We start from the raw sequence: 11078 nt of genomic DNA, 5'->3' as shown, positions 1-11078 counted from the left end.
GCCGCCGCACAAATTTCCTGAACAGAAATAGCCTTAAGTAGGGCCCATGATGTCGCCACCCCTCTAGTAGAGTGGGCCCTCAGGCCCGCAGGTGCCTGAGAACCACAGCATTCATACGCAAGAGATATAGCCTCCACAATCCAGCAGGACAGCCGTTGCCTTGACAACAAACGCTGGGTTAGGGAGAAAGGAAACTTTCGTGAGCCCTGGGGCAAACTGTAAACAGGATGGACTGACAGACAGGGCTTGCAGCTCGCTCACATGCTTAGCTGCCACTAGAGCCACGAGCAGTGCCGTCTTGAGAGAGAGAAATTTAAGCCCTATGCCATCCACCGGCTCGAAGGGGTGATAAGAAAGGGCCTCCAAAACCAAGGACAGGTCCCACTGAGGCACCAACTGCCGAGACACCGGCCTCTTACGGCGGGCACCTTTCATAAACCGACTAATTAAAGGGTGTCGGCCCGCAGGTTCGCTACCAAACCCAACATGACACGCAGAAATAGCTGCCAGATACACCTTCAAAGTAGAAAAAGCTTTCCCTCTATCCAGCAAATCCTGGAGAAAACACATTATGTCTCCCACAGAACACTGGAAAGAGACAACACTGGAAAGAGACTCGAAAGAGTCGCACCACTCCTCAAAAACCCGCCATTTATTGTCATAAAGTGTGCGAGTAGATGAGGCCCTGGCACTCTGGATAGTGTGTATAACTGATGGAGGTAAACCTGGCACACTCAAGTTCCACTTCTCACGGGCCAGGCCCAGAGAGCTATCCTGTCCGGGTCCGGATGATAAATCTCCCTGCCCGCCTGGGACAGAAGGTCCCTCCATGGAGGGAGTGGTCACGGCTGACCTGACAGCAGCTGAACTATTTCGGGGATCCAGTGTCTGGACGCCCAATGTGGCACTATCAGAATCAGTGACAGGCCAAGTTCTCTGACCCTGGCCAGGGTGGGGGAAATCAAGCTCAGTAGAGGAAATGCATAGAGAAGAACGTTTGGCCATTGGTGGGCTAACGCATCCACACCCAAAGGTGCATCTCTGTCCCTTAGAGAAAAGTACAGAGGACACTAAACGTTTTCTCACAAGGCGTAGAGACCTACGGCTGCCCGGCCGTATCTCTGCCATATTTGCTCCACCACCTAGGTGTGCAGTTTCCATTCCCCATACAGGGGGTTTCCCCTGGACAACAGATCCGCACCCTTGTTCCATATGCCCGGAACATGTGCCGCTCTGATGGATAAAAGCCTCGTGTCGCAACACATTATCAGTTTCCTCGCTAACTGATGTAACTGGAGGAAGCGCACACCCCCCTGCCGGTTGATGTATGCGACCACCGTGAAATTGTCGGTTTTCACCAGTACATGTTTCAGCCCTAGAAACACTGCCAACAACTCCAAGTAGTTTACATGCCTCAGGATCAGCTGTGGAGGCCAAACGCCGTTCACAGCTCTGCCTATTAGGGTCCCGCCCCAGCCCACCAAAGACGCGTCCGTCGTCATAGTAACCCTCGACGACACCACCCCTAAGGGAATCCCCGAACGAAGCGTCGCGGGGCATCCCCATTGGCGGAGCACTAAGACGCATGCTGCGATAGTTCGACTGGCCGATTGAGATGATGTCGGGGACATAAGTGCAAACGCGACCCATCTCTGAAAATCTCTCATAATGAGAAGTCCCAGATGCACCACAGAAACCACAGAGGCCAATAAAACCCAGCATTCGTAAGCACACTCGGAATGGGATCATAGTCCCTGCCTGAAAGCGAGAGAGACACTGAATGAGAGATGCGATTCTCCTCTCTGTCAGCATGACTCAATAGGAGAGGGAATCTATACTGAGTCCTAGATATTCCGTGCACTGCGCAGGACACAAGCAGCTCTTTTCCCTGTTTATTTTAAAACCCAGATTGCAGAGATGTGTGACTACGCTCTCCGCATCTCTGATCGCTCGCTCTCTCGACGAGGAGCATATCAGATAATCGTCTTTATAAGACAAAATCCGTATCCTGCTGTTTCTCAACGGTAAAAGAGCCGCCTCCACACATTTGCTGAAAATGGTTTGAAACTCGTAGGCAGTGCCTCTGTGTGCAAACCTCAGATATTTTCTGTATGACGGGTAAACGTCTATGTGAAAATCTGCGTCCGATAGATCGATCGTCACAAACCAATCATTTGGACGGATTGACCGACAGAGTGCTTTGTGTGTCAACATTCTGAATGAATATTTTCTCAGGTGCTTGTTTAACACACGCAAGTCCAAGATCGGACGAAGAGATGTGCTTCCTCTCTTCGGGATCACAAAGTACCGGGAGTAAAAACCCTGACAGCTTTCCGCCTCCGGAACAATTCTGATTGCCCTTTTGCTCAAAAGAGAGTCGATCTCGGCTGTTAGGACGCGAGCCGACTCTCCTTCGGCCACCGAGACCAACAGACCGTTGAATCTGGGTGGTTTCATGGCGAATTGAAGCCTGTAGCCCTGTGAAATCGTGCTTAACACCCACGGATGAACAGCGCATGGACGCCAATTGACGAGGCACGCAGAAAGGGAACCCCACAACTTTGGTCAAGGAAGCAGGAAGCCCTTATGGAACTTGGAACCGGGCCCTTCTCCTTTTCTTCGTCGGCGGAGAAAAGAGGACAGGAGAACATACGCGTGTCAGGTCGCACGCTTCTTCTTTCGCTCCTCGGGGTGGGGCGGACGGTTTCTAGCCGCCCCACGGTCCCGAGCCATCCGATCTTGGTCGTTGACCAGCGTGCTGTCCGCCGAGAGCCGATCTCGCACTTCTCACGCTAACCGGTCTCCCTCTCGCAGCCGCGGCTGCGGCAAAACCCCGTCGCGCTGGCTGAGGGGGCGGGTTCTGAGACAGCTTGCGAGGCAAACAGAGGTTGAAAGCTTCATCCTCTTGTTTTCTGAGAGTGCTGGTTTCTCTCATCTTTTCTAGAGCTGAACCGAACAAACCTTTAGCAGGGTTGTAGGCAGCATCCATGACCTCCGCTTTCTGTGTGTCACCCAAGCCTGACAGGTTAAGCCACAATGATCTCTCTCACCTGACACAGCTTAGCCCATCACGCGGCCGCAGCCCTGAACCGCACCTCGTGAAGAGCGCAGGATTAGGTCGTTCACCACACAGATCTCGTCCCAAAGTACCGGGTTAGGTACACCCGTGTCAAGCTGTCGTGCCATCTCCTCCAACTCTCCGCCTGGTACGTGACAGTAAAGTCACCGCGTTTGGCGAGCACACTGACTGCGCTGCGTATTTATACATCCTCTGATTGATGGAAGCCGTCAATCTCTAGATTTTTCCAGGCAGCACAATTTGAGAGGAGGTAGAGATAGAATGCCGATTCGGATGGAGGTGATAAGCCACCAAAGGCTCCACTGCTGGGGGTCAGGCTAACCCCAGCTCTTCCATTCCCTGAATCTCCAACTTGGAGCACCTTTTTGCGGGAAGCTTGCTCTTGAAGGGGCTAGACCGGTAACGAGACATCTCCTTCATGCAAGCCGGCACAGCGGGCAGGAGCTGTCCAGCAGCGGGTTGAGCAGGCAGCAGCCTTTTCCCGTTGTAAAGGTCTCTCACAGCTCCTATCTTAGCCGCGGCTCGCTTGCATACCTCATGCAGGTTACCTTCCGCCTGTGAGGTTGCGTCGCCCGCGCTCTGGGGTCTCGACTGTTGGGCCGGGAAGGGACCACTGTCGTCCTCATCCTCGTTCTCCATATCCAAGTCGAGGAGGTCAGAGTTCGCATCGCCCTCGTCGCACGGTCGTTCCTCGGCAGACTAATGTGTTGTAACGAGTCTAGTATTCAATAGGTTACCAAACAGGGGCGGCATGACTGGCGATTCGGCCTCGATCAGGTCCGCCCAGCTCGTGGTAGCTCACCACTGATGTTCGACGGCCGTAGACCTCGCGGTGGCGCCGGACAGACACAGGTCCTGTTGGTTAGCCACCGCTACTCTCAACCGTCTCTTCAAATGTTTCACTGGCATTGGAGCGCAGTGAGCGCATGCTTGTGGGTCCGCGAGCGACATTTGAGTGTGCTTCGGGCCCATGCACACGATGCACATCGGGTGAGGGTCCCTGCCCGAGATGGTTGCTCCACATAATGATGGACACGGGCGGGATGCAACCTCCCTGATCTCGACTCGTTCCTTTTGGTGGTGGGGATGACCATCGACATGGCTAAGTACGAAGAATACTAGACTCGTCACAACACATTAGTCTGCCGATGTTTGCACGGTAGTTATCCCTCTGAAGGCTTTGCCTTGACGCGCTAAGCCTGTAATTAGCTTGACGCTACTACGTCCCTACTGTGTAACTTAATACCCAGCAGGTTGGAATAGGAATAGCTCGCCTTGACACGGACGCCAATCCGTGACGTCGCTCAGCGCGATCCTGTATGACCGGTCTCGCGTTCGTTGGCGGAATCCAATGACGGACCGCACGATGAACAGTTAAGCGAAAACCAGCCGAGAACTGGATGTGTTGAGAGAGCTTAGTGTAGTCCCTCATGGGAAGAAAGTGCGAATGATGTCAAGACAGATGTGGTGTCATAGGAGCTTCCGTAGTTTGTCACGCCCAAAGCAATTTCCATAGTGAAACACCGAGCGAAGTTAGAAAAAGAACTTCCACTCTTCTCTTTGCAGGCTAATGGTGGACACTGGAAACACACGCTTAGTGGGATGCCCTAAAGTTCAAGTTCGGTAAACTCTGATCTGCGAACTTATATCACATGAAGACAAGTGACCAAAAGGATTTAGCTAATTATTTGAATGATTTCCTAAATTAGCTGATCTGGTTTACAGGGTTCAAAGAATATTAGGGTTTTGTTTGATTCATCCCTCTGAGTGATCACACAGAGAAAAAAATGTATTTGTGTATTGGTCGTTTACCTGTTACCTAAACTTCCATACCTGTGATGTTTGTGCAATTACCCCAGTAATGATTTTGACGTTTTTACACTACTGGAGGTATAAAAGTAGGGAAAAACGCAAATGCAATTATTCAACTCACTTAATGCATGTACATGTTTATAATGAAACATATATCTCAAATACTGATTATATCCATTACAATATAAGAGCAATATTTAGAACTGAATTAATCAATTTGACATTGTTCACAGAACTTAGGCCTAATATTTCAGAGAGTTGCACAGGAGTTTTTCATGTGGGGTAAAGTTTGCTGAAAAAAAAGTAATGTATCTGCTACAAACTGTAAACATTTGTTTGGCTAAACCCATGCAAATTGGTATTTGAGTGCAATATTAAAAATACACATAGATATGAATGAATTAGTGACACGTATCAGTAGTTCCTTAATCAGGGGCAGTTTATCATGAGGGTCAGAATTTATATAGTACGTTGATTATTACAATAAAGTTTGATTCAATTAAATTTTATTGGTATTTTTAAGAATTTTAAGAATGGACATTATCTCAGCAGCTTTACAGCAATAAATATTTGAAGAGTATAATTTTAGCCAGTGGTGACAGTGGCAAGGAAAAATTCTGTGAGATGGTATGAAGTGGTACTGTAACCTTGAGAGGAACCAGATTCAAAAGGGAAGCCAACCTCATCTTAGAGACACCAACTGTCTATTCATTATAGCTTCCTTTTTTAAGTTATCAACTGTTCACTAATGGACACTTGAATGCAAAACTTTTTTATGGCAACTGCAGCCCTAAGATATTGTAGCAATTTTAATTAGTTATTCCAAATCCATCTGCATGGTTTTTGAGTTTAACCCATGGGATATTTAGGCTGTTCATGTGGGACCAACCTCTGCTGCACTGAGTGGGTTCCAGTTAAAGAGAACTCCAGTCAGAAGAACCAGGGAAGTTTAGAAAGAAAACTGGGACAGGGTCACTGGTACCTTAGGAGCATGTGTAGCTCAACAGAAAAAGAAAGGGAGAGAAACGTGGATTATTAGGTATGCTTATTGTGTCATAATAGTTATAATTGACCCGTACTGATAGCACATGACTGCTTGGTCAACATATTCATTAAACTCTCTGCATGATTTCTTTAGATGTGAATGAATCAAAGTGTAACAAAATGAAAGAAAAAAAATGCACAGATTACAATCATATTGTTACATTACATTATGGTTTCGGTTCACTACATGAGCACAACTTATGCTTGGGATTTACTATTTCATCCTTTGTTTGGGGAAAATTATAGGTGGCTTTTGGTTCAATGGGCAAAAATTAGTATGTGCTGCATCACGTGTTGTTTTATAGTCAGCCATTGGGAGTGTTTTTAATCCTGGAATTAGCTTTTCACTACAACTCCTAAGAAGCATCCCGGCCTACAAACACTGCCTCCACTGACTGTAATTCCCTGTAATACAATTCTCACTGATTACCAGTCATATATTCCCAATTGCAAAATGTAAATAAAAACAGAATTTGCAAATTTCATGAATCCATAATAAAACAAACAAAAAATATATATAAAATGTGTAAACTGACAATACAATTGGTGCGATGGTGCGATTTTTTGATCTTACGATAACGATAGTGATAGCTGGGATGAGCGTATTTCTCGCCCTGTGAGATGCCCCACTCTAGCTAGCGGTCGACAGAGTAAAGTCTTCTTAGTGCGTATTATTTTCTGTTTCAAATGGTTTCAAACAGAAATTTTAGTGATAAAAGCATGTCTCCCAAGCGCCCAAGTGCCTCCTGCTTGTAGTGGAAAAAAAGAGGAAAACCATCAGTTTAGAGCAGAAAATTTAAATAAAAAATCAGCATGACGCAGGAAAGACTGTCACAGTCATAGTACCATCTTCGACATCATTGTAACGAATCTCGATCATAATTAGAGGACTACCTGTATCTACCACTTTTATGGAAAAAAAAAGATAATTTGGTTTCATACATCTGTAAACTAAGGAGACCAGTTGGGAAAGTTTTGGGAGAGTAATGTTGTCCCATATGTGTCTAATAAAGGATTCTAGCTGCTCAACAGTTCTGGGTGTCTATTGTTGTATTTTTCGTTTCATTATGTGAAATGTTTTGAAGGGTGAAAGTTCTAGACTGCGTGCAGGTCAACAGCTGGACTTTTCTAATACAAAGTCATGCTAATGTAATAGATGCAGTATGAAGACATTTTCTGAAGCATTCTAAAACCTGTATATACCGGTCAGCATTGATGAGTCTTCCCAAATGTGCAAGCTGCTCATTCAACAGGCATTAATGCACTCCCATACCATCAGAGATGTGGCTTTTTGAACTGTGCTGATAACAAGCCAGATGATCCCTCTCCTCTTTAGTACGGAGGATATGGTGTCCATGGTTTCCAAAAAGAAATTTAAAATTTCGATTCGTCTGACCACAGAACAGTTTTTAACTTTGCCCCAGCATATTTTACGCATGCCTTCTTCTTTGATGACAGAGATTTAACCACCATTTGTGGATCTCATGGCAAACTGTGTTCACAGACAATGATTTCTGGAGGTGTTAATGAGCTCATGCAGTGATTTCCATTACAGAATCATAACTGTTTTAAATGCAGTGCCACCTGAAGACCACAGGTATTGAATTTTGATTTTCACCATTGTCCCCTGTGCAGCTAGATTTCTCTAGATTCTTTAAAACCTTTGATGATATTATGTATTGTAAATGATGAGATATTCATCTGTTTTGCAAGTTTATGTGCAGGAACATTATTTTAAAATGAACCTAATCAGTTGCATATTATTTCTCCAACTGTTTAATTTTAATAACACTTATTTTGCCCCATCCCAACTTTTTTGAGACGTGTTGCATCCATCAATACAATTCCTCATTTTAAACATTTTATATATTTTTTTTATGTTACATTGCAAGTCATTGCATTCTTTTTTTAATTATATTTTACACAGTGTTCCGACTGTTTTGGAATTGGGCTTGTACACACCTGCACTCTATCACAGACACACTATATATAAACAGACAGTTTACACTCTCTCATTGTGAAGTATCGCTTAGTGTAGCTTGCTCTCCTGACATATCAAACCTTATCATTGTTATTGCTTTTTAAGTTTTGATCTTTGCTGTGTTTCCTGGTTCCTGGTTTTAGTCCTGTCTACACTCTGTTTGTTGATCGACTGACTCTGGCACGTTATCGAGTTTACGACCTTGCCTTGCATGTTGGATTTGTCTGCCAGTTCTAAAATAAAAGCAAGCGTCTCTGCCACCTGGCAAAACTATTTATTTTCCAATTGTCTATTGCTTTTATCTTGTGTTGTGTTGCAATCTGCTGTTTCAGCCTAAATATTATTTTCCTTGATTTATTTTTCCTTGAAAAAATTTTTTATAACCAGTAGCCTATACAGCACCTAAATATGCTGAAGAATAAAGTCTTTTTGCAAAAAAAAAGCTGGAAATGTTGTTCTTTTTTATTTGTTTCTTACTATTCACCAATGGAAGTCTTAGCATGACGAATACAAATGTTTCCAAGAACCTTAAAAAATAAATCTAAACAATAAAAATATATTCCACTTATGCTTTTGCTTTCACTCGTCATTCATTCAAAACGCTTTCCAAAAGTAAGCTTATTAACTGCACCAATAACGTCCCCTAAACTGGCATTATACGTAAATATTCGAGTTTTAGAAATCATCTGTGGCTCGCACATCTCCAGTGTTCTCAAACCCGCGTCGATTTTTATTGCAATGCTACGTTAAAGATGGCGTATTAGTGTCATAAAGAGGTCTCCTGGTTGCTCGAGTCAGTTCAGAGTTGTAAAGGTAATGTTACAAATCGCAGCAGGATTTAGCGAGAAAGGCTGCCAAGGCGTATATAACTATTAGGTTGGATGGTGTTCTGGGAATAAAGCTGTCTTCTGCTGGCCACTGCGGGGCTGTAAAAAAAGTTTGGACCGGTAATAAGTGGCTCATTTTTTTTTTAAATGAATCTGCGTCAGTCAGAGGCGGTCAGAGAGAGAGAGAGAGAGAGAGAGAGAGAGAGAGAGAGAGAGAGAGAGAGAGAGAGAGAGAGAGAGAGAGAGAGAGAGAGGCAAAGAGAGGGAGGGAAAGAAAGAGAGAAGAGGTCGAAGAGCTAGGCCCGGCTTTCATCCAACTGTAATGACTCACTCATGAGCGCACGAGAGAGAGAGAGAGAGAGAGAGAGAGAGAGAGAGAGAGAGAGAGAGAGAGAAGGCATGAAATTCACATTTCCGTATTTGAGGATAGGATCAGGCTTCTCTGCGGTGACTGGTAAGTGAAAAGACAGAGAAACCAGCATTACGCACACGCCGACTTTAAAAGTTCACAGACATGCCGCTAAACTATTTGGAACACATGGTAGAATGAAAGCACACTTCCCTCTTCTCTCTCTGACACACACATACACACACACACACACAAAGCTATTCCCATCTTAGCCTATATTACTTAATATCAGCCCCTTATCAGTGACCTCTCAGAAACATTCCCACATAATGTCCTGTTCTGGAATCGGCTCTGTAGATATTTCAGTAATAGTCCTCAAGGATTCTTCTTCGACCAGACTCATCTAAACCAACAATAAGTCTTTCCATCTAGACTCCCTGTCCACTGGAAGTCCTTATTATATAATTTACCTTTTTTTTTCCATTCTCCTGTGTTTGATTCTGCATAATCGGCGGATTACCTTAATATGGGGCGTTGGAAATATACGGCTGAGGCAGGCTTTCATGCTTTTCTCTTTTAAATATCTAAAGTGGAACTCAAGGACAAGCAGAATCACAGAGGTCACATATTCTTTTTGGAAATAATGAGAATGGAAGAAAGCTTAAGGAGGGGAAAAATCTGAATAATTTCACTTCAATTTGCTTTCAAAACCAGGATTAGGAGTTACAATCGCAAAAGGAAATAAAAAAAACTTTAGGCTGCCTCTACAGGCTGAAGAGAAGAGAAAAGAAAAGATCTCTTAAAAAGCAGAAAGTTACTGGTGTTGTAATTGGCTGAGTGCGCATTAGGTTTTGGCCATCAGATTAAGGGCCGGATTCTTTGAGAGATATAGAGGATGAGAAGCCACTCGTTCCTGGATGAGCAGTTTGATTCTGTCCATTCTACACACTCAGCACATTATTCTTCCTCGTTCTCCTTGGCTGATAAAGGCACCTGCCAGAGAAAGAGTGGAGAGAGATAGAGAAAATAGTGGTGGTGGGGGGTTAATAAAGACATTTTTTACATAGCTGTGATTGTTAGTTATGGAAGGAGACTGGTTTCATAAAAAAAAAAAAAAAAAAAAAAAAACTAAAAAATAAATAGTAAGATCTTTTTTGTACCAAAATAAATACTAACTTCAATAATAAATTACAAATAATACATTTGTAATAAATTGTCTTGTCAATATTAATGATGATGGTTATTATTATTACTACAGTAGTTGTAGCACTAAAAACAATTTTTATAAAGTAATGATAAATTGTGTTTTTTGTAAATGAAATAAAATGACGTAATAATAATAATAATAATAATATTATTATTATTTTTATTAATTTTATTATTAATGTTCTAATATTTTGAATATTATTACTAGTATATATATATATATATATATATATATATATATATATATATATATATATATATATATATATATATATATATATTGAGAAAGAGAGAGACAGATAAACACATTTTTATACAAACAGATACAGTAATGCACTCCACATCAAATGTTCATGATCTAAATTTTTTTAGACACTGGGCTGCACTTTTACAGCGAAAGATGTTCACGTCTGGTGTAACCTCACGTTCAGGACAGGAATTCCACGTCGCACACTTTGTAATGGCGCATGAAAGAGGCAGCGACGCAGACGACCGTCACAATGCCTGTCCTAATCTGGCCAGCTCTGTGCTAAACACACTGTGTGACAGCTCTCCCTGTGCTCGGGGGAAAAAAGTCAGGACTCGTTCTGGCACCATCTTTCAGCAAACAAAGGACAAGGCTTCCAGCTCCCAGCTCCCCTGTGGGAATGGCGAGCTCGGGCCAGAAGATTTGAGCACGTCGCGGATTGATAATGTCAGTTACTGGAGATATGGAGTGTCATTTTAGTAAACGAGGGATCAGAAAAAAAGGGGGGTTGACAGTGTGTCATTTGTTTGCTT

The 11078-nt window shown here is 43.6% G+C and overlaps 1 pseudogene; it reads right to left on the bottom strand.

Annotated features, from left to right (window-relative positions):
• Positions 1-734: 734 nt before the first annotated feature.
• Positions 735-3186, bottom strand: LOC124401965 (annotated as a pseudogene).
• Positions 3187-11078: the final 7892 nt, after the last annotated feature.

The sequence above is a fragment of the Silurus meridionalis genome, chromosome 19 (assembly GCF_014805685.1).
Source record: "Silurus meridionalis isolate SWU-2019-XX chromosome 19, ASM1480568v1, whole genome shotgun sequence".
In the NCBI taxonomy this organism is placed as follows: Eukaryota; Metazoa; Chordata; class Actinopteri; order Siluriformes; family Siluridae; genus Silurus; species Silurus meridionalis.
The sequence above is the reverse complement of the archived record's forward strand: the minus strand, read 5'-3'. Positions and strand labels throughout refer to the sequence as shown.